At 49.8% G+C, this 27,728-nt stretch overlaps 1 protein-coding gene across 1 annotated transcript in view; it reads right to left on the bottom strand.

The window, feature by feature from the left end:
• LOC119379538 (prolactin-releasing peptide receptor) overlaps positions 1 to 26,730 on the bottom strand; it is a 77,755-nt gene extending 51,025 nt beyond the window's left edge. The window contains exon 1 of the mRNA XM_037648831.2: positions 26,588 to 26,730. The gene's annotated coding sequence lies outside the window, so the exon portion shown is untranslated. The remainder of the gene's footprint in view (positions 1 to 26,587) is intronic.
• Positions 26,731 to 27,728: the final 998 nt, after the last annotated feature.

Below are 27,728 nucleotides of genomic sequence, written 5' to 3'. Positions count from 1 at the left end.
TTTGGCAGTAGTGCGCAGTAATTGAAAAAAATAAGCCTCTTCTCCGAAGAAGGACGCCGTGTCGCAGTGGGCTAAAATATTTTCTCAACGGATTGGATGAATATGACGATGATTGGTGGTAGCTGTGTGGTGGTAGCTCTTGTTGGTGGTAGCTGTGTGGTTGACCAGAAGTATTCGAAGGAACTTGTCAGCAATCCTCTGTGCCGATCACCTGCCCTTGGCAGTTGTTTAGGCTTTCTGGGCAAATATGAGAATGGGAGAACCTTCCAAGTAGGCATAACGATTAAATCAAGCACGATGTGCATGTTTGCATGGGGAAAATGCTGCACAGCTTTCTAAAAAAAATCCTGAGCTATTTCACTCGGTGCAAGTGTATGACCAGCGAAGCTGTGTAGAACAATGATTCATTTATTACCTTTATCAATAATTCTTTTAAATTTAGCATATGCTCCTTTGAAGCAATTCCACCTCAATTCGTATGGGCCAGCAGTGCAGTGTGCAGGGTGTTTATGTTTATTTATTTATGTACACGGTGATTTGTTTGCTAGCTTGTTTATTTGCTTCTTTCTGTTCATTTTTAGTATTTTTATGGACCAGTAGTGAGTAGTTCAATTTGCCCGATTTCTGTGGCACATACCTGCTAGGGGCTTTCTGTTGAATAGGTAACTGTTTGCGGAGTTACAATAAGTTCGGTTTTTTTTATTACTCCCAGAGTTGCAGTCATATCAACCAACCTCTCTGGTGCATCAGCTGCCGTTTGCACTCAGTCTGGAAAGCCACAGTCGCTTTTTTCAAAATTTGAATTTAAAGCCAGTTGATGATAATTTTCTGTTGAGTATGCAAGTGTTCGTAAAGTTGCAGGTGGCTGACAAATATACAGCCTTGCTGCAAGACACTTGGAGAATGCCTTTTGCACGTGCATCAGCGTCCCTGTCGTCTTCTTCAAGTACAACATGCACAGGCACCGTGGCTCATTGGCACGCACACCACACCTTCATACATTTGGCTATGTATCCTCACCTTTGTCGTTTGTCATCACCATGTGACTTTTTACTGTCGAGTCCTCGGGCCATGTAAATGCCTACCTAACCAAGACGTCATACGTTATGGAGGTGCGCCATTGTACACTATATGTACATACAAAACTGACTGAAAAATATCGAGGGGGAAGGGGGGAGGCGAGTTGAACCCCCGGCCCTGCTGCACCAGTGAACCATTTCTTGGTCTCTTGAGCCCCCTGTACGTACTGCCATCTCTATTGAAAGTATTTAAGTATTTCGTCTTGATTGTATTTTCACCAAGCCAGGTTGGCTATTCATAAAAGCAGCAAATTCAGTAGACATAATACTAAGTACTGTTCTTGATCTGCCATCTGCATTATCACATTTCTCTTCTTTTAGCTTCCGCTTTGGCCAACAGATTGCAAGGAGGCCATAGTATACCAAATACCATTATCATGCGGAAAGCTTACATTGGCTAAAGCGGAAGATGCGTTAACGTTCGTCTTCGTGAACACGAACGATCATTGACAGAAACAAAGCCTTTTTCTCTCGCCGCTCATTGCCACGAATGCGGCTGCGCACCCTTCTTCAGTGACACAATGATTTTATCGCATCATAAAGGGCAGGTAGCAAGGGAAGTGATCGAGGCCTTCCACATTAGAAGAAAAGGAGATAAGTGTGTTAGCATGCCATCGATTTCGCTGAGTGACGCAGAATTTTCGTACCTTTGCAGCACCTGCACAGTATGATACCTGTTTTTTTTTTTTTTGCTTTTACTTGCCTGAGACTTGTTTGGGTCTTTTTCGCTTTTGGTGTTTTTAGTTGTTGTTTTGTTGTTGCACATCACCTATATATATGCGTGTCTTTCCTAATAAACTTTAGTTGCGAGTCAGCGCCTGTCCTGTGCCTTCTTTTACTTCGTCGTCGTCTCGTGAGCGCTGTTTCAACCAAGGTGCTAGTAAAATATGGCTGATACTTGATTTTGTACCTCATCTAGGGCAAGAACATTAGCCTGCTAATGCCCCATCTCAACTTCACATGCCACGAGTTCAGACTGAAGAAACTATATATACACAGCATATGCTTAATAGGGCAAGGCGTACAACGCTGCCGCAGCCGACACGCATTCTGCTGGTCACTTCAATATTGTCACTTCATACCATGACTGTGTGAAGTAAACTGTGAAGCCACATATTACATGGACATAAAGAATGGCAAAACATATATACTGGAAAACAATGTGCTGAAATTCCTCAAGCAGTTTCACACCAGTCCAAATTCAGGATAACATGGCAGATTTTGGCAAACATACTATAGAATAGCTTGGTGATTAACTTGAAAGCCATGAAAGAAGACATCACAAATTGTGTCACAAGTTCTCATGAGTGCCAGCTAGTTAAAGCCAAGACCGTGCCTTGGGCCAATAGAATGGTCTTGCCCAGAGTATTAAACTCTGTTGTGGCTGTTCTTGTTTATGTAGCTGGAGTTAAAGTGAACAGAAGTGTATCTTCTGGCCATTGAGGCACAAGAGCATTTAGCCACTTCCTAAAGCCCTACACATTTCAACTCAATGACATTTGCAGCCACTTAAAACTTCTTGGGCTAGCTGGTTACTTGTCATATTGAAGATACTTAGCGCAGCTTGGCATTCCCTAAAAACACTCACATTCACACACGATGAGCGCTGAGTGGGGTGTGTTCTTGAGTGGACGCGTGTGTGAATGTGAGTCTGTTTTTTGATTGAATGCCAAGTTGCACTAAGAACCTTCAATATGATTTGCAGCCAGGTTTCCTTTGCAGAAACCTCTACAATTAATAAATTTGAAGAGTAATAATTTCAATTTACTGACAGAATTATGCCCCAAATACATTGCCAGCTAGAAATGTGTCTTAGAAGGAGGTGTTGTGCACATCACAACAAATCATAGAGGGAAGGCCTTGGATGCAGTCCATATTTTACTGCATTTGGCACTAGTCGATGCCAGCCAGCAGAATATTAGGTGAGTACACGGAAAAGCATTGATTTAAGGTTACCTCTGAAGGCCCCCCGAAGAAAACGAGATATAGAGTGATATTGAAATAGACGTGCTAACTTAGATGAAGCACAAAAATGCTTTAATGAACAAGATTCGAGGATTGGGGTCCGAAAAAGGGCATTTCATCCAAACGTGCCCTTCACTGGATGTCACTGTGTTGTGAACATAGCCAAACAGAAGATTTTCTTCGACCAAAAACTCGGGAGGGGGGGGGGGCTGGAGGGAGGACCTACAATTTGTCATGTATTATCCATAGGACATCCAAGTGGGTGGAGAGGTCCGGGATGGTGACCCTCCCCTCCCAAATAAAATCCTGGTTAGGACCTTAGTGCTACCATATATTCTCTAACAGGGTATGGGTCTGAGATTGTTGGTTAGGCTCCAGGGTTCGAAACAGCGCTCAGAATACGAGGACACAGAAGGAAACAGACGGGACCAGGCACTCCTCATTGAGCCTGAGTCGGGGTATGTAATGATCCATATCGTCAGTGTGAAAAGAAGATGAGGTGAGCAACAGGATATATGTAGCAGCGAATGGGTCATGTAGGAAATAAATGGTGAAACCTTCAGATAAGTTAATACAACAGCTCTTTGTAGTGGCATTTCAAACACCAGCAAAGATTGCAGACATTCTCTTTTCAGCGACAAGGTGTCTTGTGAGTAATGTAAACAAACATTATGCTTCATATTTGCATGCTTTTGAAAATAAGCTATAGCATCTCTCATAAGCATAGGCGTGCACGGGGGGGGGGGGGGGGGGGGGCTGGGGGGCCGCCCCTCCTCCTTTGTCACCTGAGAGGGGGGCGCAAACTCTGCCCCATAGATTGACTTATTAGCTTGGGGGGGTGCTGGCACGGGCCCGGTGTGCCACCCCCTGGCTACGCCACTGTTGCGAGGTCGGAACTTCTTTGTCTGTAGATAACATCGCGGCATCAAGCGTGCTGTGCCGCTGCCATTGTAGGCCTTTTCTTTATGGTCATGAAAACGTTTGTGAACGTTTGTGCCCAGATTCCTGCAAGCTGTCAATAGCATAAATAAAGATCGCCTCGCGCCGAATGCAACCGAGCGATACGAGTTGTATGCGGTAACAACAACAAAAAGTGGTCATTCTAAAAAGACAGGGCGTGCAAACAAGGACACAAGAAAGAAGTCAGGACACCACAAACGCCGACTAACAACTGAAGAGACGCACAACGGCTGAAAAGAAAGAAGGCACGAAAACTTATCTGCGCATGCCCATGCAACAGGCGAACCTATCAATCCGGCACGCGTGGCGGTCTACGTGGAAGATAACTGTTAAGGCATTTGATTTCATCTTTATGCAAGTTAATCGACGGTTGGCTCACGCATGCGCTACCACTATTCTCGATATGCCATGCTTGAATCATCAGGCGAGTTTCTTCATTTCTATGACAGTACAACACTGCGCATTCATCGAATTTTGGCGTGCACTTACAATCTCGACAATGTAAAGATAGATTAGAAGGTGAGCCTCCTGTTAGCGATCTCTTATGTTCCAACAATCTCTGGTTAATGCATCGGCCCGTTTGTCCTACGTAGAAGCGACCGCAGCTGAAAGGGACCTTATACACCACACTCGTACGGCAATCAGTGAATTTGTTGGTGTGTTTTACGAAACAAATATCGGTCCGCTTCTTGTCTTTTACTCGCTCATTCTTCCTCTGCACAGCGGCACAAATCTTACCTAGCCTATTGGCAGCCGTGAAAACAACATTAACGCCGTATCTACTTCCTACTTTCTTTAGCCTGTGAGACACGCAATGAATGTACGGTATACCTACGACACGTTTCTTCCTATCGCTTTCTGCAACCATGCTCGGACTTAACACAATAGACTTCTTTAAACGTTCAGCGACCGTGGCCACTGCATCACGAGGATACCCTACATCTAAAAGACGCGTAACCTGTGCGTTAAAGCTATCACTCATTCTGTGCTCACACGACTTGGTGAGGGCTGATTTAAGGCAAGGCTTGCCTTGCCTTAAATTCCGAGAACATTCCGAGCATCAATAGGCGGAATAAAATGTTGTTTGTTCGTTTCCGCTTGATTCATGGAAAACAAAACCTCCGTGGCGTTGCCATGGGGAACGGCGCGCGTGGTTCAAAGGTTCCGTTTTCGCCGAACTGCGCCTCGCCCGTCTCAGTGGTAGTTTCGGGATCGCGTACTGCCGTCCGTGTTTTGCGCGCTCGTGAAAGTCGCTCTGACAGAAAGTTCGACAAAATGCCGCATGCGTGTGATATTGCCGGATGCCCGAATGATGCACAACGCCAGTGCTGCAGCAAGGAAACCGGTGTGTCTTTTCACTGGGTGCCGCGGAATGAACCCTTACGCTCGAAGTGGCTTAGTGTCATGCCATTGCGCCAGTGTGCTAAACAGTCAAAACCTCTGCGTGTGTGCTCGCTGCACTTTCGTACTGAGGATTACGAGACCAACCGCAACTTGGTGAAGGCTTTGAATGTGCCCATCCGAGCAAGTCTTTGCCGCAGCGCCGTTGTTGCTACTGTGGGTCCCGCTACTTCCGCTCAGCTGCTACTAGTGTCGGCGGCCGCGCAGTAAAAGCGGGCAACGTTGGGCACGGCAGCAGTGACGCATGAAAGTCGTATTTTCAAGCGGGAGATTTGAAGCGCGCTAACGCGATGCGGACCACTAAAACCGTGATTTTATTTCAAAATAAGCACTTCCTTGGCACAAAAGCAGCACTACGAGGTTTCTGGACCGCTATTTCAACAATCAACGTCGACTTAATATTTGCCTTTAGTGTCCCTTTAAGATTTTAACGAATCACCTACGGTGGATATACCATCCGCGCAACCGACAACCATAACTGCCGTTTAGCTCCGCTCACACCAAACTGGTTGAAAGAGCTATTGTCAGCACGTGTCCGAACAAAGCGCTCATGAAATCTTATAAGCACCTCACAGACAGTAGTTTCAGCATACAAGTTTGTCGCCTCAGACCGGCAAGTTACCCCCAAAATGGGATCGTGGCTGTAGCCGCTGGGATTCGTACTAAACAAGCAAAAGAAGAAAAAAAACAATACCTTGGTTTGGGCGAGTTGGTCCATCATTAGTGAAAACTTTTGAAAAGTTAAGCGCAAGTCCTGTTGTATGGGCTTCGTCTTCGTCGTTCGCGCTTTTCAAGTTTTCACTAAAGAAGAAAAAAAGCTGCGATCGGGCCCCAAGATGAAGACAATCGGGTAACCAACACAAATGTGGTGGTCCTTCCCTATGTGCATGACATCGCGCACAACCTTAAAGGGACACTAAAGGCAAATAACAATTTATGTCAGAGTGAAACCTGAATGTATGACAACTTCTAAAACGGCAATATTATCAACAGCAGCGCCCTACTTACCGAGAAATTAAGCTAAATGTATCATGATGAGCGCCATGAGTGGGACATTTTCGAAGTGATCCCGATGACGTATGAGAGTCTGCCTACAATAAATCACTAGTAATCAAACTAGCAGCAATAAAAAAGAACCTTCTGTGGATCAAAAGACGTAATAAAATGCTGTTTGTTCGTTTCCGTTTGATTCGTGGAAAAAAGAACCTCCATGGCGTTGCCATGGGGAACGGCGCGCGTGGTTCAAAGGTTCCGTTTTCGCCGAACTACGCTTCGCCCGGCGCCCTGCTTTGCTCACGCGGCGCGTCTCAGTGGTAGTTTCGGGATCGCGTACTGCCGTGTGTGTTTTGCGAGCTCGTGAAAGTCGCTCTGACAGAAAGTTCGACAAAATGTCGCATGCATGTGATATTGCCGGATGCCCGAATGGTGTACAACGCCATGCTGCAGCAAGGAAACCGATGTGTCTTTTCAATGGGTGCCGCGGAATGAACCCTTTCGAATTGGAGCCCAGCGTCGCGAACCAATGTCTCGTTGTCAAGTTCTCCGTCCACATTCATTGCGGCAATTGCGGCAAGTTTCGATGGCTTCGATGGCCGTTGTTGCTGCTGTGGGTCCCGCTACTTTCGCTCTGCTGCAACTAGTGTCGAAAGCGTATCGCCGGAGTCTGGCGTTCCCCGGTTTGGCTCGAAACCGGATATGACGTGAACTTAGGGAGGTACTCCCTGCCCCTAGACAGGTACTACAGTAGCTAGGGAACGATCCGACGATTCCTCGGCCTTGTCCCCAGCCTTTACTGTCAAGGCAGTGTCTAGCGTTAATACAAATGCAGCCCGTTAAACTTACCGAACCGATTGGCCCTAGTGGCGCAGCGGTTAACGTGTCGTGCTCGAAACTGCGAGGACGTTGGTTCGAACCTCGCTGCTGTCTCTTTTTTTTTTTTTCGGCAGGGCATTGTTTGGTGTTGCATTAGTCTGTTACCAGACTGAGAAGCGTGAAGCGGCTCGTGGGTTACATGCGCCCCAGTGACACGGGCACACCACGGACGCTGGCACGGACGGGCGCCTGCCCCGAAGGGGCAGGCGCTCGGGCTAAAGAGCGCGTGGCCGCGACAGCGGCCAGTAGCGCGTGACGAAGACCCCGCTAACCGGCCATTGAGCGTTAGCGAAATGGCCGCACTCGCGAAGCGAGGGCGAAGCCACGGTTAGTTTTCCGCGCCCGAAGGGCGCAAAGGGCCTTCACTGAGCAACAGGAAAATAATGTACTCACGTTTGTGGAAAACCACATCTGGACTAAAGTTCCTAGGTTTTTCTTTAGGGACTTTAATCTGGACGTAACCATAGCGGTGACTACAGTTACGTCTGGACGTAACCCTAGCCACAACCTACTACAAAATCACGCAACGACGGCTTTTATCGCCAGTGACAGCTCGATCACAGTCAACCTGCGGCATTCCGACGCGGAGTGATCAAGGACGAACACAGCTGCGTATTTGTAGGTTTTCTTGCGGCATTGTAATCCTAGGCACGGCATAGAGACACGTCAATGAAAAATAATACACTAAAGATTTTGCTGTAGTTGCTATCGCCGGCTTCAAGTACCTGGCCCAATACGAGCGAGCTAGAACGATCGCGCTTTCATTGTTATCAAAACCGTCCGAGAAAACGGAGCCGCTAATGTCACGTTGATTTTCGTTTCGTTCAACTTAAGCATCTGTATCAAGTAGCATCAAGCCTCAGCTTTGTAGAGCGCGCGCAGGAGGAACCGAGAGCTACAACATCTGGTTCGGAACTGTTTATTCGTTTCCCAAAAACGAGAGCAGGCTCGCGGGGTGACGCAAAAGGGAAAGAGGAGAAATAGGAGAGAAGGAGCGCGGTTCGACTTGTCCCCTGTCTTCCCCGCGCTGCCCGACCGGCGGCGGCGGCGTAGCACGAGAGTTTTTATTTTCTTTCTTTGCGATGCCGCGGGCGCCGGCTTCGGGGCGCGACGTAAGGGGATTCGCTACAGCTTAATCTAAAAGACTTCGGAAATCATGTGCACATGAAACCAATTCACCTTTGTAGAAACAGCGCTCACTAGACGACGACGAAGTAAAAGAAGGCACAGGACAGGCGCCTTCTTTTACTCGTCGCTCAAGCTTCCAAACCAATTCACTAATGACCGACTTACGTTGCGAAGCCTCTCTCGGTGTTCTTCCTCCCGATACGACGCAGCCATCTCCCTCACCATTTGATGTTTTTAAATGCGAATGCATTTCTTAGTCGGGGGTTGTCGTGCGTCCCTGGCCGGCGTGCGCACAGATCTCTCCGCGCGCGCTCCGCCTCGCCCCTAGCAACAGCTGCGCCGCCCCTAGCAACCGGAGCAGGTGGTGAGCGGCGGAGGGTAAGGGGGAGGAGGAGCGCGCGGGCGTGTGATGGCGCTCGCATCGCGGCGCAGCGGAGGGTAAGGGAGAGGAGGAGTGTATCCGGTGAGGGCGCTCGCATCGCGGATCTCGCTCCGCGATACGTGTACGGGAACTGATATCGCACGCCGTTGCCACGTCTCCCGTTCCAGACGCGTCTCCGTACAAGGACTTGTAGACCCTTGCCTACACCGGAGACGGAGTCTTTGTGGTGACCATGTACCTCGCGCCCAACGTCGCTCGGGACGCCGTTGCCGCGAAGCTGGACGCGGCTATGGAAAGTGTGCGTGTGCGCTCCAAATCCTCTGATCCCATTGTCTTGGTCGGCGACTTCAACGTTGACGTGCGCAAGAAGAGTGGCGAGTGGCTGGTGGAGTACATGCAGACTAAGCACTCTATGCATTGTCTCTCTGCCGCCTCCGACAACACGTGCCCCACTACCATTCACGGGAGCTGCATTGATCTGGTCTTTACGCGAAACTGTGCCGCGCGTATGCTTCTCAAAGACCCTTTGACCGTGCACTTCAGCGACCACAAGGCGGTGATTGTGGCCGTCAGGTACAACGATAACACGAACAGGTGCTGACGTATGAATAAATAATGCTTACGTGCACACTCTCGTCTCTCTTCATTAATTAATCGAACACTCATCGGGTGCGCCCAAATGCACTCGCATTTCCTCACGATCCCCTTCGGGGAAGTGCGGCTTTTTTTTTTCCTCGTGCAACAACAAAAAAAAAACGCTCCTTTTTCAACGTCGTTTGAGCAGCCAACAGCACCGCAAGTCGGCATCGCGCTGCAGCTGATGCTCCCTTGCTAAACGTAAAGAGCCTACACTGGTAGCGCTAATGTTTGCCCATGGTTCCACGCTCCCCCATGGTGTCGTTTTTCAGCGAATGAAATTCACGGCGGTCATCAGACGGAGGGGAGGATGGTCACGCTTATTTACAGCAGCCCAGAGGCACGGGCGCTCGATCTCCCCCCTTTGGTGCGGCCCACCGAGTGGTCTCCGCCTGTGAAAGCGGTAGTTCCCTTTCAACCCGCTGCGTCGGCTATGGCACTCGCTATCGGCGACGCGGGGGTTTCTCCCAAAGCTCCCTTCAGCCCCAGTGAGCTATCTGCTTGGGCAGTTTCATGTGGTTCTGCTCAGTGTGTTCTCATGCTTCGCTTGAGACGCTCTCATTAACAAGCTTACTTAATTTAGCTTTAATAGAGGCAGATGACTTGCTGAGACATACTAGCGCAATAAATAAAAGGACGAGCACAGGAAAGAAGACGAAGACAAGCGTTACACCCCCCAACTGTTTATTAGCAGGGAAGGGTTCATGATATATATTCTTTCGTCCCGCATGCGCATACAAGAATAAAGTAACACGTATACATCAGAGGCGTTGGCGCATATATTCAAACTAGGGGTCCAGCAAAGCGATAGACGGCTCACTTTGCAGGACTCCTAATTTGAATGTATACGCAACCGTCTGTAATGTACACGTGTTCCTTTATTCCTGTATGCGCATGCGTGACGAATGGATATATATGAGGAACCCGGCCTGTCCTGCTAATAAACAGTTATGAGTAACGCTTGTCTTTGTCTTCTTTTTTCATTAATTGCGACATAGACTTTTAAGGCATAATATTTTGTCCGTATATGTACGGCATTTTTTTTTCTAAAGGAGCCAGCTCCAGAAACCAAAACTAGGCTAAATTTTACTGGAGCGTAAAGCGAGCCTAAGCATCTTCCACTTTTAAAACAATTGTAATCGAAATGGGGCAATTCCTGATGGTAACGAGAACTCAAAAAGGCTGTTTTGAATAAAGAATAAGCCAAATACTGCATCTGTTTGAGTCAAACTGAGCCACATCCATTAAGCCAGCGCTGCGTCATCAATCGTGACCAAAACAATCAACATGGAAGCATCCAACCTATTTCATTTGTGTTCTTTGCTATGCTGCGTCCGTTCCACATTTGGTTTTCCTTGGGCGAGTTGATACTTACTCAAGGACATGAAGCAAGCTGTTGGGCAAAACTCGAATATAATGAGTAAGAGGCCGACTTTCCTACTTTCTGCCTATTAGTGTTTCTTTTCGAGTTTTGCGCTACAGTATCATGTCCTTCTGACGCTCCAAGACAGTACATTTGAAATAGAAGACAACTGAGATGAAGATATTGGTTTAGAAGGGAGGCCGCTTGGGCTGGTTGGTATATCACGATCAATGCTATAGCACGAACTGAGAACTAAAGGACAAGGATACAGACGAAGATGAGCGCTAACTTCCAACTAAGTTTATTGTACAGAATACGTACATATTTACCTAAAAAATCACAAAGAACAACAACACGTGACAAATTACGAGCAATGCAAAATTATATTGGGCACAGATCTACCCCTTGAAGAAGGAGAAGTGATCCGAAATGGCGCGGCATAAAACGAGCTAAGGAGAAGAGCTGAAGCATTTTTTGAAGGCCCCAGCATTGTATTAATAATGTTTTGTGGATGATTAAGACAAAGTGACTTCAGTGTCAACCGAGGTTTAATGTGTATTTTATTTATAAAGGCACGAGCGAACTTACTTGCGCGTCGTGCCGTATTTATTTCCGTGACATAAATCATAGTATAACATGATTCGGACAAATATTCGTAAATAGTCTCAGATACGCATGATTTATTACTCAATTGTTGCAGGATTTCACACGGGGAGGACTTTGCGGGAAAGTGGTTTCCGAGAAAGTTTGAGCATGTTTTCTAGCGAGCTGCTAATATTAATTTCCCTAGACTTTAGCTAATATCTCCAGCCCAGTTGGCCAAGAATGGACTGAGTAGCTTTTCGATAGAGCGCTCGGACTTTTAAACCAAACAGCCGTCCAGAAAAACAAAATGGCATCCCATGCTGACCGCACGACGGCAGGACACGACTGTCACAAAAAGGGAGGATTAGTGGGGTTAGACCTCCGCGCGAAGCGGTGCAAGCAGGTGCAATGGCGATTACGATGGATGGATGGATGGATGCTATGAGCGTCCCCTTTATAACGGGGCGGTGACAAGTGTGCCACCAGGCTCGACAAAAAAACCCTTTACTCTTCTTTTTCTTAGCGTTGGCCTAGTGTCTTTAATTCAATTAAAGCTATTTTACTCAAGACAATAAAAAACAAGTTTTCAGCTCCGTTCTCTGCCCTTTACTGCAGAATGTCCTTATTATTTTTTTCCAATATTTATTTTTGTCCTTTCTCTCTAGTTTCCTGCCACCAATACTCTAACCGTCTCTTATTTCAATCGCGGGTGTGTTCAGCTTTCCATTGTCTCTAAAACCCAAGGCGTCATGTAGGCTCGTGCCCAAACGTACACATGGGTGGATGTCTCCACATTCAATCAGAACATGCTCCGCCGTTTCCTTATCTTCCCCGCAGCACGTGCATTGTTCTTCTCCTTTACTGAATCTCGCTTTATAACTACCCGTTCTAAGGCAACCCGATCTCGCTTCAAACAGTAAAGTGCTTCCCATTGAATTATCGTAAAATGCCTCCCTCCTTATTTCACTTTTGCCCTTTCGGTAGTTACTCAAAGCCGGTTTTTTCTCCATAGATGCCGTCCAGTAAATCCTCTCCGCCTTTCTGACTTTTCGCTTAACGCTCTTTGTTGACATACTGCTTACACTACCAGCCGTATATTTACTAGTGAGCCTCCTAGTTCTTTTTCTCCACTGTGTGTCCACGCTCTTCCTATACAAGTAACGGAACACCTTCTCTGCCCATCTACTCTCCTTCATATTCCTTAGCCTTTCTTCGAACCTTATTTTGCTCTGAGCCTCCCTCGCCTCAAAACCTGCCCACCCCATATCGCCCTTTACAGCCTCATTTGTCGTCTTCCCGTGAGCACCCAACGCGAGGCGTCCCACAGTCCTCTGATTTATATCCATTCCCGATTGAACCTCTGCCCTCATGCACACCACTGAGTTCCCAAAAGTAAGCCCCGGAACCATTACACCTTTCCACAGACCTCGAAGCACCTCGTACCTATTGTATCCCCACAATGCTCTGTGCTTCATTATTGCAGCATTCCTCTTTCCTTTTGCTGCCGAGGCTTTTTCCTGTACCTCCATGTACCTGTCACCCTCATTTATCCATACTCCGAGGTACTTGTATTCGCTCACCCTCGGTATTTCTTGGCCCTGTATTGACACCGCCTGATGACAAGGATCGTTGAATACCATCAATCCACATTTTGTTACACTAAATCCTAGTCCTAGAGCTTCCCCTTCCCTTCCGCATATATCCGCCAGCTGCTGTATATTCTCTCGACTGTCAGCAAATAAGACAATATCGTCAGCATAAAATAATCCTGGAAGCTTCTGCTCAATCATCACGCCGCCCTGTTTGTGTGACAGATTAAAACCAAAGTTGCTACCTTCTAGCGCTTTTTCGATATTCACCATGTACAGCATGAATAACAGCGGAGACAAAGGACATCCCTGTCTCAGCCCCATGCTAATCTCAACGTTCTCTTTGCTACTCATTCCTTCCCATTCTATGCAAACTGTGTTTTCTCGGTATATCTCCCTCAAAAGCTGCATACAGTCGTCGCCTATGCCCATTCCTTTCAATATATCCCACAAAATTTCCTGATTAACGTTGTCGTACGCCCCAGTGATGTCTAGAACAGCCTTGTACAAGGGCCTATTTTCTATTTTAAATATATCTATACACTGAGTGAGAACAAACAGGTTATCGTCTAACCGCCTGTCGACTCGAAATCCATTCTGGAGTTCTCCCAAAATGTCGTTGTGTTCTGTCCACTTTTCTATTTTCATTTTTACTGCTTGCATCGCCAACCTGTATAGTACCGATGTAATGGTTAGTGGTGCATACGAGCGAATGTTATCCTTTTCTCCCTTGCCCTATAGATTAAGTTCATTCTACCTTTTCGCCAACTATCCGGTATTTGCCTGTCTTTTATGCATTTTTCTACAGCTTTCAGCAGTGCTTCTTTAGTGCTATTTCCTAGTTCGTTAATGAGGCTAACGGGAATCCCATCTAAACGCACGGCAGTGCGCTTTGGAATTTTTCCTTCAGCCTTTTTCCAGTTGAAATTCTCCAGTACTAGCTCTTCCTCGGTTGCTCTCTCCGCCACACTTTTACTCACCGGGGAAATCCCCTGGACGCTCTTTTTAAACGAATCGGATGTTACCTTTCGGATGTAACCTAGCGCTTCGTACCCTTCCAATTGATTTCCTCCTTCATCTAGAATATGTTGTTGCGTTGTGACAGACTTCATACCTAGCGCCTTCATGTCGCTCCAAAGTATCCTAGGGGCGGCCTCCTTTTTTTCGTGAATCTCAGTCACCCAGCGTTCACTTTCGCCTTTAATTTTTGCCTTGACCAATTTCTGTACAATTGATTTTTTCTCTAGATATATTTCCCATATTTCGTTGACTTCGTCCTGCGGTCGCTTGTCCTTTTTTGCCCTTCTATAATTCCGTGATGCTTCACGCCGCTTCTCGATCGCTTCCCCGATTTTCTTGTTCCACCAACTTTTTGGCTTCCTCTTTCCTTTCCAGCAAATCGTTTTCTTCTCTCTCCCGATCTCTTTCGTCATTAGATCTAATAGCTCACTGTACTACCAGTCCTTGCCTGGTATTTTGCCTACTTCTTCCTCGACTCTTGTGGCTATATTTATTATTCGTTTGTCATTTAAATACGAGGTGCCAGACTTTGATTCTCTTCCGATGTGCAGCGCCCTCACCTGCCGTCGTGGCCAGTCAGTCAACTTCGCCTTTCACGCACGCTCTTTTGTTGGGAGACGAATCGGCAGGCCGCACCAGAGGGGGGAGATCGAGCGGCCGTGCCAGAGGGGACTGGGATGGTGCCCAAGAAGCCTTTCATAAACACTGTTGGCAGCGGCGCCCTGTGTGTGTGTGTGTGTGTGTGTGTGTGTGTGTGTGTGTGTGTGTGTGTGTGTGTGTGTGTGTGTGTGTGTGTGTGTGTGTGTGTGTGTGTGTGTGTGTGTGCGTGTGTGCGTGTGTGTGTGTGTGTGTGTGTGTGTGTGTGTGTGTGTGTGTGTGTGTGTGTGTGTGTGTGTGTGTGTTTCTTGTCTGTCGTCTTCGCGCCTATTACCTTGGATAATCCAAAAAGCCTTCGTTGGAAAAGAGATTCTTTATTTGGGAAAATTAGGTGGATAGTGGGGGTAAGTGACGCATAACTGTCTCTCAGGCGAGGACACCACAACCGCGACACCTGGGGGAAAGGGGAGAAAAGTATAGGAGAAGTTAGAGTTAGAGTGGAGGAGGAGGCCTGGGGGAGTTAAACACATCACTGGGGGGGAGAGGGGGAAAAAGAAAAAAAGGGGGAACACGCGATAAACACATGACTGGGAAAAAAAATACGGAAGTTCCGTTTGTTGGGGGCTTGGTCGGCGTGGTTCAGAGAAGACGGTCGGCCAGTTGCGCGGCTTCGATGTAGTTGAGGACCGCGCGCAGGGCAGGGCGCACGCGATGGGCTGATCCTACCGGGTGCAGAATGTCATCTACCGTGGCAGACGGAAGTCCCAGCTGCTTGAAGGAACGAGCGAGCGCTTCGCGGTGGGTGGAGAGGGCGGAGCAGGAAAGGAAGAGATGCTCCACGGTTTCCCTCTCTCCGCAGTCACTGCAGAGGGGCGAGGGCGCACCGCGGAGGCGGTGCCGGCGCTCAGCAGGCCAGACGGAACCTGTCCGCAGTGCGAGGAGGAGGGACCGCTCTTTCCTGGTCAGCACGTTTTCCGATAGAATGCGTGGTGGAGAGCCGGCGGCCGTGCGCTCGTCGGGGTGGTTTCGCACGAGCTCTCGCCAAAGTTTTCGGCGCGCTGAGTCCACGGAGTCCGCGCACGTTGTCAGTGGAACAGCTGGGTCGTGTGCTGTCTTTGCCAGGTCGTCGGCAGCCTCGTTCCCTGCGATGCCAACGTGCGACGGTATCCACTGGAGAGCCACGTCGCATCCGTGTTCGCGCAGACTGTGGAGTGACCACGCCACACGTTGTGCGAGTGGGGGGGCGCGTTCCTCTTTGGCGAGCTGGCGGAGGGCAGACCTCGAGTCGGTGTAGATTGTCGCGCGTGTGACTTGCGGCGTTTCACGGATGAGGTCGGCAGCAAGGTGTATCCTACCAGCTCAGCCGTGGTGGAGGAGGCGCGGTAGGCGAGCCGGCACTGGCGCTTCAATGCCAGCTGTGGTGCCGCGCAGGCAGCGGCCGCAGAGTGGTCCCGAAGCACGGAGGCATCAGTGAAAAACTGTGTCCTTCCATCAAGGTCCTGGTCCATTCTGGCTGCGGCTTCCTGCGCGATAGCACAGGCCGGTGTGTTGCGCTTCGAGCGCACGCCTGGGAGCTCGAAGCCGATGGGGAGCGGCACTCTTTGGTGATGGGGGGGGGGGAGGCCATGGGGGAATCTCGGGTGCGGAGTCCACGACGATAGAGTCAAACGTGTCGAATGGTGTTCCGACACGCGAGTTGGGCAGTGCCCGCAACTGGGACAGGATGGCGGCCCCATCCGGTGCACGTTGGAGGCGCTCGAGGTGGTAGAGCGCGCGCAGTTCGCCTGTGAGTGACGCCGGCCAGGCGCCTGTCTCCGCGAGCGTGGCAGCCACTCTCGAACCGCGCGGGAGTCCGTGACACATGCGGAGAACTCGGCGATGGTCAGCGTCGATGGCATCCACTGTATGGGGCGAAGGCTGCACAGAGGAAGCGCGTAATGCACTTTGGACATTGCCATGGCCTCGTAGATGTTCATCGCGAAGGAGGCCGGGCATCCGGCTCCTCGCGCGAGAATCCGTCGGACCGCACCCTCGACACGGCGTGCTTCACGTCTCACACGGCTCACCTCCAAGTTCCACTTTAGTCTATGGTCTATGGTGATACCAAGATAGCGGACGTGGGTTTTCCAGGGCAGCGGAACGCCGTGGAGTGTGATGGGGCGGGTTGTACGCCGTTCACTGGCACGCGGGTGGACGAGGAGTGCCTCTGTTTTGGCGGCCGAGATGCGCAGTCCTATGCTGTCCAGGAACCCGGCGACAGCCTCTAGGGCGTTCTGGAGGCACTTACGCACCCTGGCGAGGCATCGGGTGATGTCGTCCGCGTAGGTGACCGCGTGCACAGTGAAAGTGTCTTGTTTGGGAAGGCACTCGGCGAGCGGTGCTAGAACCAAGTTAAAAAGAAACGGGCTCAGCACGCTTCCTTGTGGCACTCCGGTGGTGACAGGGCGGCGCGTACTGTTCGCCTTCCCCACACGGACAGTCAGTGAGCGGTCCGCGAGGAAGGCTTCAATGTAGCGCAGGAGTTTGCCCTGCACACCAAGCGCACAGACCGCCTGGATGATCGTCGTGTGGGGGATACAGTCAAAAGCTGACTGCACGTCGAGCAGAAGTAGCAGGGCTGTCTCCCGGTCGTGTAGCGCTTGTTCCAGGGTGCCAACAACCGCGGCAATCGCGTCAGCCGTGGCGCGAAGGGCGCGAAAGCCGCACTGTTGTGGAGGAAAGGTGCCGCTCGCAGTGGCTATCCATTGGAGGCGATGAAGCGCCATTGCCTCCATGGTTTTCCCCGGCACCGATGTCAGGGATATCGGCCGGTATGAGGCGAGGCTGCGCGGTGGCTTCCCGCGCTTCAAAACCGGCACGACCAACGCTGTACGCCAGGTATCCGGGAGGGAGCCGCTGTTGAAGACCTCGTTGAAGGCGACGAGCAAGAGTTGGCGCTGGTCGTCGTTGAGGTTCCGCAGCATGCTGTGTGTTATGCCGTCCGGCCCCGGCGCGCTGCGGTGACGTCTGCGGTTGAGCACACGAGCGAGTTCGTGCTCAGTGAACTCGGCGTCGCACAGGCAAGCGAGTTGCCGCGAGACAGCCGCGTCTGTCGGCGCAGAGGGCGATAAGGTCGGACGGTGGCCTCCGAGAGTGCCGGCACTCACGCTTGGAGGCGCAGGGAGGGCTGGGGTAAAAGCGTCTGCTAATAGCTCTGAAAGTTCCAGCTCCGTGATGCCGCGAACCACCGCAATCGCGAGCACAGGGTGGCGAGGGGCCCTTGGGTTGAGAAGTCCTCTCATGATGGGCCAGGCGCGATTACGGCGACGTGGATCGCTGAGAGACGAGCAGACGCCGGACCAGCTGTTGCGCCTGAGTCGCCGTGCCTGTCGTCTGCAGACCGTATCTATGCGATTGTGCACCGTCCAATGTTCGACACGGTCCGTGCGGGTCGCAATGCGCTGTGCACGTCGGCGAGCGGCGCGCAAATTCAGCAGCTTCACGTCAGGGCACGGGGAGCCGGCAGGCACAACACAGCGCGTTGTGGCTGAACGCGCGCACTCCGCTATGTGAGTGAAAAAGTCACTGGCGAGCGTTGGTTTCGCGCAAAGTTCACGAAAAACACGCCACCTCACGACACTGTACACGCGCTTCCCCCCGCGACTCGGGTGGCTGGGCGAGAGGGCCATGGGGTAATGGTCCGATCCGGCAGTGTCTGGGGCTCGTGTCCAGATGTACGAGCAGGACTGAGACACCAGTGCCAGATCGATCGTGGAGGGGCGTGTGTTGCGGCGCACAAACGTTGGCTCACCAGTGTTCAGAATGGAGAGACCTGTGGTGGCGATCGCGTCCGACAGGCACCGGCCGCGAAGGTCAGTCAGTCCGCAACCCCAGCTGTTGTGATGAGCGTTGAAGTCCCCACACACGATGCAGTCAACTGTCAGTGCCGCGGCGAGGCGGGGGACAAACGCGTAATCACAACGGAGGTTCGGGCGGACGTAGACACACGCAACCGAAGTGTCCACACCACCCACACGCACTGTCACTGCGAGGCACTCCACTGCGTCATCACAGAAACGTTCACAGGGAATGCAGGTGTGCGCGAGGGCGGCGCGCACATACAGGGCAGTTCGGGGCGAGCCAGGGGGATGACCGGGGTCGGTGCAGGGCGCATCAGAGCAGTTGCTCAGCGCGCACGTCGTCGGTCCGCTGTAGCCGATGAAGTGCATAGGGAAGCAGAAAAGGGCAAAGGCATGTGGAGAGAGAGAGCACGGGGAAGAGATTCTCCTTTTCCCCTTTTCACAATTATTGTCGGCTCTTTCGTAGAAAAAAATTTGCAGTGGCTTAGCTCGGCTATACCAAGATATACGTAGCGTTAGCAAAGGTTCAGCTGATTATTCTTAGCTTTCCAGATTGTCTAGGATTGTTAGCCTTCTTCTATTCATTCTTCGTACGCTGAACCGCTAATTGCCAGGCAACTACATCGGGATCCGATTAGATAACCTTCTCGGCTCTTCTGCGCCGTTGAGCAGCATTTGCGCTCTCCTTCTCCATGACGTTACCCACCTGCAAACGCCAGTCAGAGGCGCTATCAAGCGGCTCCAGCTCCAGCACAGTGTCAGACGGCGACTGCGCAACGAAGGCGAATAGCTACGCGCGCACTGGCGCCAATACGTCTGCCAAGGCTACGACGTCACTCTGGAAAGCGCAGACCGGCGGTGGCGGAGTCTGCGCGCGCACCGGCGCCAGTTTGTCTGCCGCGGCTACGACGCCACTCCTCCTGAACCCGCAGACAAGCAGCGGCGAGCCGCGCATGGCGGTGTCGGAGAGCGCGTGAGATGCCAGCTCCGGTGACCCAGCCAACCCAGCTGTGTGACATCACTGATCCTCGCGCATGCGCAGCACGGATCATGAGGATACACGCGAAATCGGCTCCGGCTAGGCAGGTGTAGCTAACGCTACAAAATACAAACCTTACTTCGCAGCTCGTGAGGGCATATAACCCTTTCTCAAACAAAGCATTGGAATGCTACACCAATTGAAAATTCAAAAGGACGGAACACCTATCGACGGTTTCGCTGTTTACTAACACAGGCCCTGGACCGCTTCCGGTTTCGTGCGCTGGCGTTGGCTAGCAGAATTGGCGGGGAACAAAAGCCTTGGCGAGTAGCCCGTAGAGTTTCAACACTTTTCTCGCTGTGTCTAGCAAAATATTTGAATTAAATATTCTTCTAAGCTGCACACAACCCTGAAAGAGTTAGTCCTTAACTATAAGCGCCTTTCTCTTATGCGAAAGTGGAAAAAGAGTATTCCCTTACTCTGACAAAACTTAAAACAACGCTTTACGCTTCGGTGTTGCAGAATAACAAATGAGGTGACCGGAAGTTTCTTGGGGTACACCACGTGCTCCTGCTATCGCAATGTTGAAACCGTCTATAGGCACACTATTTCCTCGTATTAAGGAAAGGAGGTAACTTTAAGGGCTCGTTTTTTTTTCTTAGACACAATATTAATGAAAACTAACAGACAATAACGCCAAGGAAAGTATAGGGGGTATTATCTGTAGTATTTAGAATATAAATGTGAAGAAAGTAAAGTGGACGAAAAGATAATTTGCCGCCGGCAGGGACCGAACCTGCAACCATTAAGAGTTACCTCCTTTCCTTCATTCATAGCGAGGGTCTCGTTCTAGACTTGATTTGATGATTTCTTGATCATTTTAAAGCTATCATCCAATGACACCGTCACACTGGCGGCTAAACAAGTTCTGAGTTACTTCCGAGGTTGCTCTAACGCCCTATCTTTTACTCATGAGCTTCCGGTTGACAATTCCATTAGGTTTTCGGATCTTTTGCTTACTTTGAGGGACGATGGACATTTGTGCTGGTGCTTTTCTCCCAGAAGCAAGAAATCCTTGTTACCCTACTCGTCCGCGCACTCAAAAATTAAGAGAGGGATCGCGAGTAACTACTTCCGTAATGCACTGCAGAAGAGTTGCCACCACTGCGTTAAGTCGAGTTTTGACTGTCAGGTTGAGCGCTTGGAAGCAGCGGGTTTTCCCAGGCAGGTCTTGACAGCTGTAGCAGAAACGCTGCTGCAAAAGGTGAAAAGGCCGGCGAATAGATGTCCAGAACCAATTGATTCCCACCGGAAGAGTGTTGTAGTGATGTCTTACATACATAAGGTTTCCCACAATGTGAAAAAAGTCGCTTTGAGACAGGGCGTAGATGTTGTCTTTTCGGCGCCTTGCAAACTTTCTGCGCTGTGTGCACGTGTTGCTCGCAGAAACACTAGCACTCCGGTGTGCTCTATTCGGCATAAAACCAAGTACACTACCTGCGCGAAACATGTTGTGTATGCGATTCCGCTAACATGCGAAAAAGTATATATCGGCCAAACTGGCCGATGTTTGAATGAACGACTGCGCGAGCACCACAATTCGTTGAACACGTCAGACGGGGCTAATCTTCCCCGCCACTGCCAGATTTGTGGTTGTGTGCCGCTGTTTTCCAATGTTAAGATTTTGGGTAGAGGTGGGGGCAAGGAGGAGCGCGAAATCCTTGAAGCTTATCATATAAACATGCACCGCGATGATTGTGTAAGCAGTACGTCCATTTCTTTACTACAGAAGGAATGCGAGTTCCTGTCACTCTGGCGGTAGATTCTTGGCCGTTATGTAGTCCAATTACTGCTTTTGCTTTTTTCATGTTTTGGGTTTTGGCTTCATGGTTTTACGCGATTAGCGCATGCGCCGTGGTCTTTCTGGGAGGTGCTGTCAGCTAATAAAACACAGTTGCTAGTCCAGTCGTTGTGTGTGTCACTTCTTCCCCTTGTCCGGCGTCTTTTTGACTGGTTTTTGCCTCAGCGTCATGTACCAACTGACCCAGACTTCGACGTTATCGCATTTTTTTCTTTTCTCTTGCAGTCGGACTCAATGATATCTGTTTTTTTACGTGCAAGAACAGATTATGATTATGAGGGACGTCGTAGTGGAGGGCTGGAGAAAATTTCGACCACCTTGGGTTCTTTACCGTGCACCTAAATCTAAGTACATCGGCCTCTGGCATTTTCGCCTCTATTGAAAACGCAGCCGCCGCGGCCGGGATCGAATCCGCCTCCTTCGGGTCAGCAGTCGAGCACCGTAACCTCTGTACCACCGCGGCGCATCTTGCAACCGGACTCGGCACAATGCAGAGCCCGGACAGTTTTTCAGTGACAGACATGACGACCTCAACGCAGTGGTGGATCCAAGGGGGGGGGGCGTCTGGGCGATCGCCCCCCCCTCAAAGCCACCAACCACTCCCCCTTTTCCCCCGGCACCATTTCTCGGCACGCGGAATTTTTTAGGCAGCTGCGGCGAGAAATGCACCCATCACTTCTACCCGCACCCCATCCTGCACCTTCAGACAGAACTGGAATGTGTTTGAATGATCGCTTGCTTGAGCATGCCAACAACGGGTACTGTCGAGTCCTTTATGCGAGGGGGCATCTTCCGGAAAGTCGTTAATGGGACCAGCTCCATCCCAAGACAACAAGACAAAGAAGTATCTTCCTCTCGGCAATGTTCCTTTTCGGAAAAGTGGATTCCGCAGCCACATTTCCAACGTGAAGGGTATTCTCTCGCATACAGTGAGCAGAACTCGAGAATGCAGCCTTTCCATGAAGGCTCACCAGGTGTCGACTACTCCCTTTTGTGACGTTGTAAATATGCGTGGCCACCCAAAAATGCACTGCTGTGGCAGTGACGTCTTCCTTCGTACGCCCGCATGAAGTCGCTAGCGCCACCATGTTGAATGTGTCATTTGCACTGTCGATAGTGTGGTGCACTGTAGTCTGCACAATGGGTGCCAACTGACAGAGTGGTTTCAAAAATGTGTTCTCTACCGCCAATTTAAGGAGCAGTACCTTTTTTTTCTCTTTTTTCTTGCGGCGTTCGCCTGTGCAACCGACGCTAATCGTGGAGGCCACAAACCACCTAGAGAACTTAGTGTGGTGCCGTGTGTCATCAGCGCAACCTCTCTTTAAAGGGTCCTTCAGAGAAACAAAACGGGTTTACTGCAAAGTATTTTGCCCATGTGTCAGTCAGGGGTATTAACGCTTGTCCCATAAGAGTTAGGATTTCTGGAAGACGCCAGCGCGGCTGCATGGCGATCGGAGGGGGGCCTTTTTGTGTTGCATTTCGCATTCCTTGTTTTGTTCATTCTTTTTTCTGCTTTTCCTATCTCTGCAGGAAACACTAAATCTTCATTTGGAAGTAAGCGCTCGTCTTCGTTATTGATGTGTTCCCCATACTGCTTCGCGCTATGTCACTTTTTAGTCACTTTAGCTGAACTGGAACATAAACAAGGCCAAACCGTTGAAATAAGCGTGGCCATTACAGCGGCAGCAAGAAAGGAGCCTTCCCTTCTTTTTTTTTTTTTTTTTTTTGTCAGAGGCACATGGTCCAAGAGGGAACATATCTAAAGATATGACAAACACGTGAATCATGAAGAGAGCCCTGAAGCAGGTTGTCAAACTTGGCTTAAAATATCTGGCAAAGAATCGGCGCTACGCACGCCCCAATACAAATACCTTTTTTCTGTAAGAACTGCGAGCCATTGAATTCCACGAGCGTGGAAGAAAGATACATAGTTAACAGTTCAAGGAAAGCGTCAACGGACAACCCACAGGCATTTTGAAAAGAAACAGGACCATTCTGATCAATCAGTTCACGCACAGCTAAAAACAGTTCACCATGGGGGATGCTATAAAACAAGTCCTCTATGTCAACAGAGAACGTACCATTGGCGCCTGGGAATCCTTTACTGAGCAGCTCAACAACACCAGAGGAGTCCGCTACACTGTAAGGATCCTGCAAGGTCAAGGATCGCAGATAGCGCTGCAGAAACTGGCCCACAACTTTCTGCCACGTGTCCGCCTCTGTCACAATAGCCCTCAACGGGCAATCCGGCTTATGGGTTTTTGCGGTGAAAAACACCCGAAGAAGTTTGCCTTTGCAAGAACTCACCTTCTGTGACAAGGTAACCAGATTGTGCTCCTTTAGGAAGCTGACCACTGAGGACTTCATTTTTGAAGGCTTGTGTTGTGAAGGCAAGAAATTCTTAGCAATGGCTTCCGAGGCTTTTTTACCAAAGCTTCCCGTGGGAAGAACCACGAACCCCCCTTCCTTGTCCGCTTCAAGTAGCGTGAGGTCGTTGTCAACGAAATGGTTCACAACGCGGTGAAGCGCCCCCGAGCTCTTCTTGGGTCGACAGTCGACGCCTTTGCAGAGAGCATCGATTCCTTCGGACAAAACACGCTGCTTCTCATCCTTCTCAGCCTTCTGAGCTACACGACGTACACTCGCAAGAAGTTCATGCCCGCTGATTCTTGGCTCCAAGTTCAACTTGGGGCCCTTCTGAAGAAGGACATTCACCACTGGTGGCACCGAGGCTCCCTCCAGAAAGGTAACGCTGTCACTGTGGACCTGTGGCCTAATTTTCTTAGGTAAAGACCACCGCACTTGATGCCATAACACCTCAGTAGCTTGGCTTGCCATGCGACGATGTTCTTGCAGGAAACGCAAGAATAACTATTTCGGTGTTAAACACCGAAACCAGTGCGTGGACTGCAGTGAAGGATGTTGCATAAGTTGCCACTTTCGTGCGGGAGGCCTTACTTAGGCCAGATTGGTCGATGCCTAAACGATCGCCTGCGCGAGCAGGCGATCCTTTAGGCATCGTTTAGGCACCTTGTGCTCACGCATAGCGCGTCAGCGCCTAATGTAGCAGCAATTCTGAAGAAACATTACAACATGTTGACGCAAAGCGAGCACTTAAAGTTTTTCCCGAGGCACCCCGCGCCGTGTATCGGCGTTGTAGTAATTTGCAGGATATCCTTACGTCCTCCAAAGTTCGAAATAACTATATTCCACACGCTGGTTGCCATCCATGTCACAAATCTCGCTGCAATGTATGCACTATGATGACGACCACCACTGTGGCTAAAAGCACGCCCAATGGTTTTAACTTGAAAATTCGTGGCGATTTTACGTGTGAGACAGATAATGCAGTTTATTTGCTTGAGTGCTCCATCTCCAAGTTGCAGTATATCGGTGTCATGAGTATATTAGCATGCGAAGAAAACAAAGAAGAGGAAGAAGAAATAAGCTAAAAGAACGGGTTCCAAATTAAGAAATATAGGAGAAAGAAAGAAAAAGAAGAAGAGATATTGAAGACGGAATTAAAAAAAGAACCTGAGGAAGAAGAAGCAAGAAAGGGGCACGAGAGGCGACGTGGCCGGGACAGGACAGAGCGCGCTTGGAACGAGAAAAGGTGGGCGAGCGGCAGCAGCGGCATGACGTGTGACCAGAGACGGCTAGCAGTGCACCTGGCAAGGACGTACCCCAGCCTTCGCAGCAGCGTCCTGTGAGCTGTGGGAGCACGGCCAGGAGCAGAGCTCGGGCACAACGACGTCATCCCCGTGAGGACACGCCAGGCTTCCTACGGCTACGCCCCGTAGGCCTCGCACCAGAGTGGACGAGCGGTACAGCCGCTGCGGAGAGCTGACTTCGACGTCGCTCCTGAGCTGCATCGCGGGTGTACAGCTGACGGCCGTACACCCGCGACGCTGCGAACATCGCTGACGCGACGAGCCGTACGACTTGACCCCGAAGCAGCAGCTACGTCAATGCAGCGCCGTTGTGACGAACTGTAAATATGACTACTAGTTTTTTGTACATGGTTGCTTAAGGGAGTTTTATAGTTGTTTTGCATGCCTTTGTTGAGACTGGGTTTTTTCATATTTATGTGTTTTTTCAGTGATAAAAATTTTTCGTGATCCGCAACGTTCCTGTGTCGTGTTTCCCACCTATGAGACCATGACAATCGGTCAAACCGAAAATGCATTTCGCTACCGTTTCAACAACCACAAGGCGCATGTGCACTCCATGTTTCATTTGTCAATATCTAGACACGTCGCCAGCACCGGGCATACATTTCAATCATTTACGGCGACTATATTGGAATCGGGATTTACGTCACATTATAAGCGCGAAATGTGCGAGTCATTTTTAATTCACAAGTTCGACACGCCCACGAAACGCAAAACCTCCATAAAACGTCTTTAAAACGTTTAAAACCTCTATAAACCTCTATAAAACGTTTTATATAGGTTTCATGTTTGGTGGGCGGTTTCTTGTGGCTTAAACGAAAACGCGGATAAGCTGGCTAGCGTACTTGCCTAGTGTACAGCGCACACTTCATTGCTGGCACAACTTGCCTTTGTTGGATTGGACATGCATTCTTTAAATAAAGTGTTTTTTTTTTTGCCCGATGCTATTCGTCGAGTGCGCTACTGTGCTATGTATGCCTTGCATGGCGCCAATGAATCTGATATTGTCATATCGCGCGGTATCTCACTGGCCAGTGACGCGGTTTCTTGTCTAACGCGATATCTTTGTTATTCCTATTGTTATTCGCAGTGTTGTGTTCACCATGCGCCTATCACTTGTTGTTCTCGATGCGCAGAACGTTTGATTGTGTTGCACTGCGCCACGGTGTGAAGCTACGCACCTATATATAGTATCTGTCACATGTACTACATTCATTCTGACGAAGGCTGGCCCACCAGCCGAAACGTTAAGAAAACTACATTTCGTGCGTGAGTCCTTCTTTTCACTCATCTATGTACCGGACCCACCGATCTTCAAAGCCAAGATATATATATATATATATATATATATATATATATATATATATATATATATATATATATATATATATATATATTAATCGCCCTCAAAATAAAATTGTATTAGAAGTTAGCGCCTGTTCGTGCCTGTTTCGTCAATTGTAGAGAATTGTTTGCGCTGACCGCTGATAGATTATGGAGGGCCAACTAAACTCGAACCTATCAGTTGTTAATTTTGAGCTTCTTTCGCCCCGTAGCAGAATCAACACTATCCCTCCTAACACATGGTCGCTGCAAGAAGCAACAACCCCACACGCTCGTGATTCTCTAAGGAAACCAAGGCTGGGTGGAAAATACTCACATGAATCGGTCGTTCTTATCCGTGAGGAGGTGCAGGCGGACGGCGGTCGATACGAACCTCCATGTTGGCTCTCCGAGACAAGAGCGCCCCGAGTGGGCTGCAGCGCGAATGGTCAAGCGCGGCGTTTTGAAGGCGTGCGCGAGGCTGCTAAGTAGCGGATTGCAGTTTTATAAGCTTCTTCATTGTTCCAGGAAAATAGTGTTCAGTTCGTGAGAGCCCCTCCTATGCATAAAAAGGTAAGAGAGGTTCAGTTACCAAGACCAAATGATGAAAGATTGTAGCATCACTCTTGTGTCCGTGTTTGCACGCCCTGTCTCTTTAACATGAATACTTACCAACTAGCTCAGCTCTCTGTTATTTTAAGAAGATTGTAATCTTAGGTAGTAAAAACTAAATTTTAACACACGACTGACTCCTTCCCCTTACTGTTGTAAGGAGGAAGAACAACAACATACTTAGGGCTGTGCAGCGCTCACAAAAAGGGACAAGGAACAGAAGAAGTACACAGGACAAGCGCTGTCCTGTGTACTTTTTGTGAGCGCTGCACAGCCCTAAGTATGAATCAATCCCAACTCGCTCAATTTTCTCTTCTAACAACAACATGCCGCAGTGAGACACTGCCTTAGCTGGAAGAGCCAAGCGCGAGCTGTTGGCGCCAGCGCTGCGATTCTTGTGTCGGTTGTCGCCGCCCGCTTTCAGCGTCCATAGGCATCCTGCTCAAGTGCTACTTGCGTCAGTAAACCCCGTATCAGAGTGGTGGAGGTGCGGGGTACTCAACCTGGAACTCCGAAACAGGAGACTACCCGCTCCCCCAGAAATGGCCGATGAAACCGCCCACCAAGGTACGACCCAACCTCCGATGATCATCGTGCCCACTGCGCTATGCCTGCGCGATCCACCTTTTAGATGTGAAGCATCTTATAGCGGAGTTCAATCCGGTGGTGGTGGTGGTGGTGGTGTGCGGCGTGACCACCCTTACGGCGCATGCGTAAACCCTCTCCACTTCCCCTCTCCACTCCCTCTCTCCCCTTTCCCTCTCCACATCACATCACCTCTCCCCTTCCCTCTCCCCCTCCCATTTCCCTCTCCACTCCCCCTCTCCCCTCTCATCTCTCATCCTCCCCTTTCCCCCTCTCCCCTC

This window comes from Rhipicephalus sanguineus, chromosome 1 (assembly GCF_013339695.2).
Source record: "Rhipicephalus sanguineus isolate Rsan-2018 chromosome 1, BIME_Rsan_1.4, whole genome shotgun sequence".
Taxonomy (NCBI): domain Eukaryota; kingdom Metazoa; phylum Arthropoda; class Arachnida; order Ixodida; family Ixodidae; genus Rhipicephalus; species Rhipicephalus sanguineus.
The sequence above is the reverse complement of the archived record's forward strand: the minus strand, read 5'-3'. Positions and strand labels throughout refer to the sequence as shown.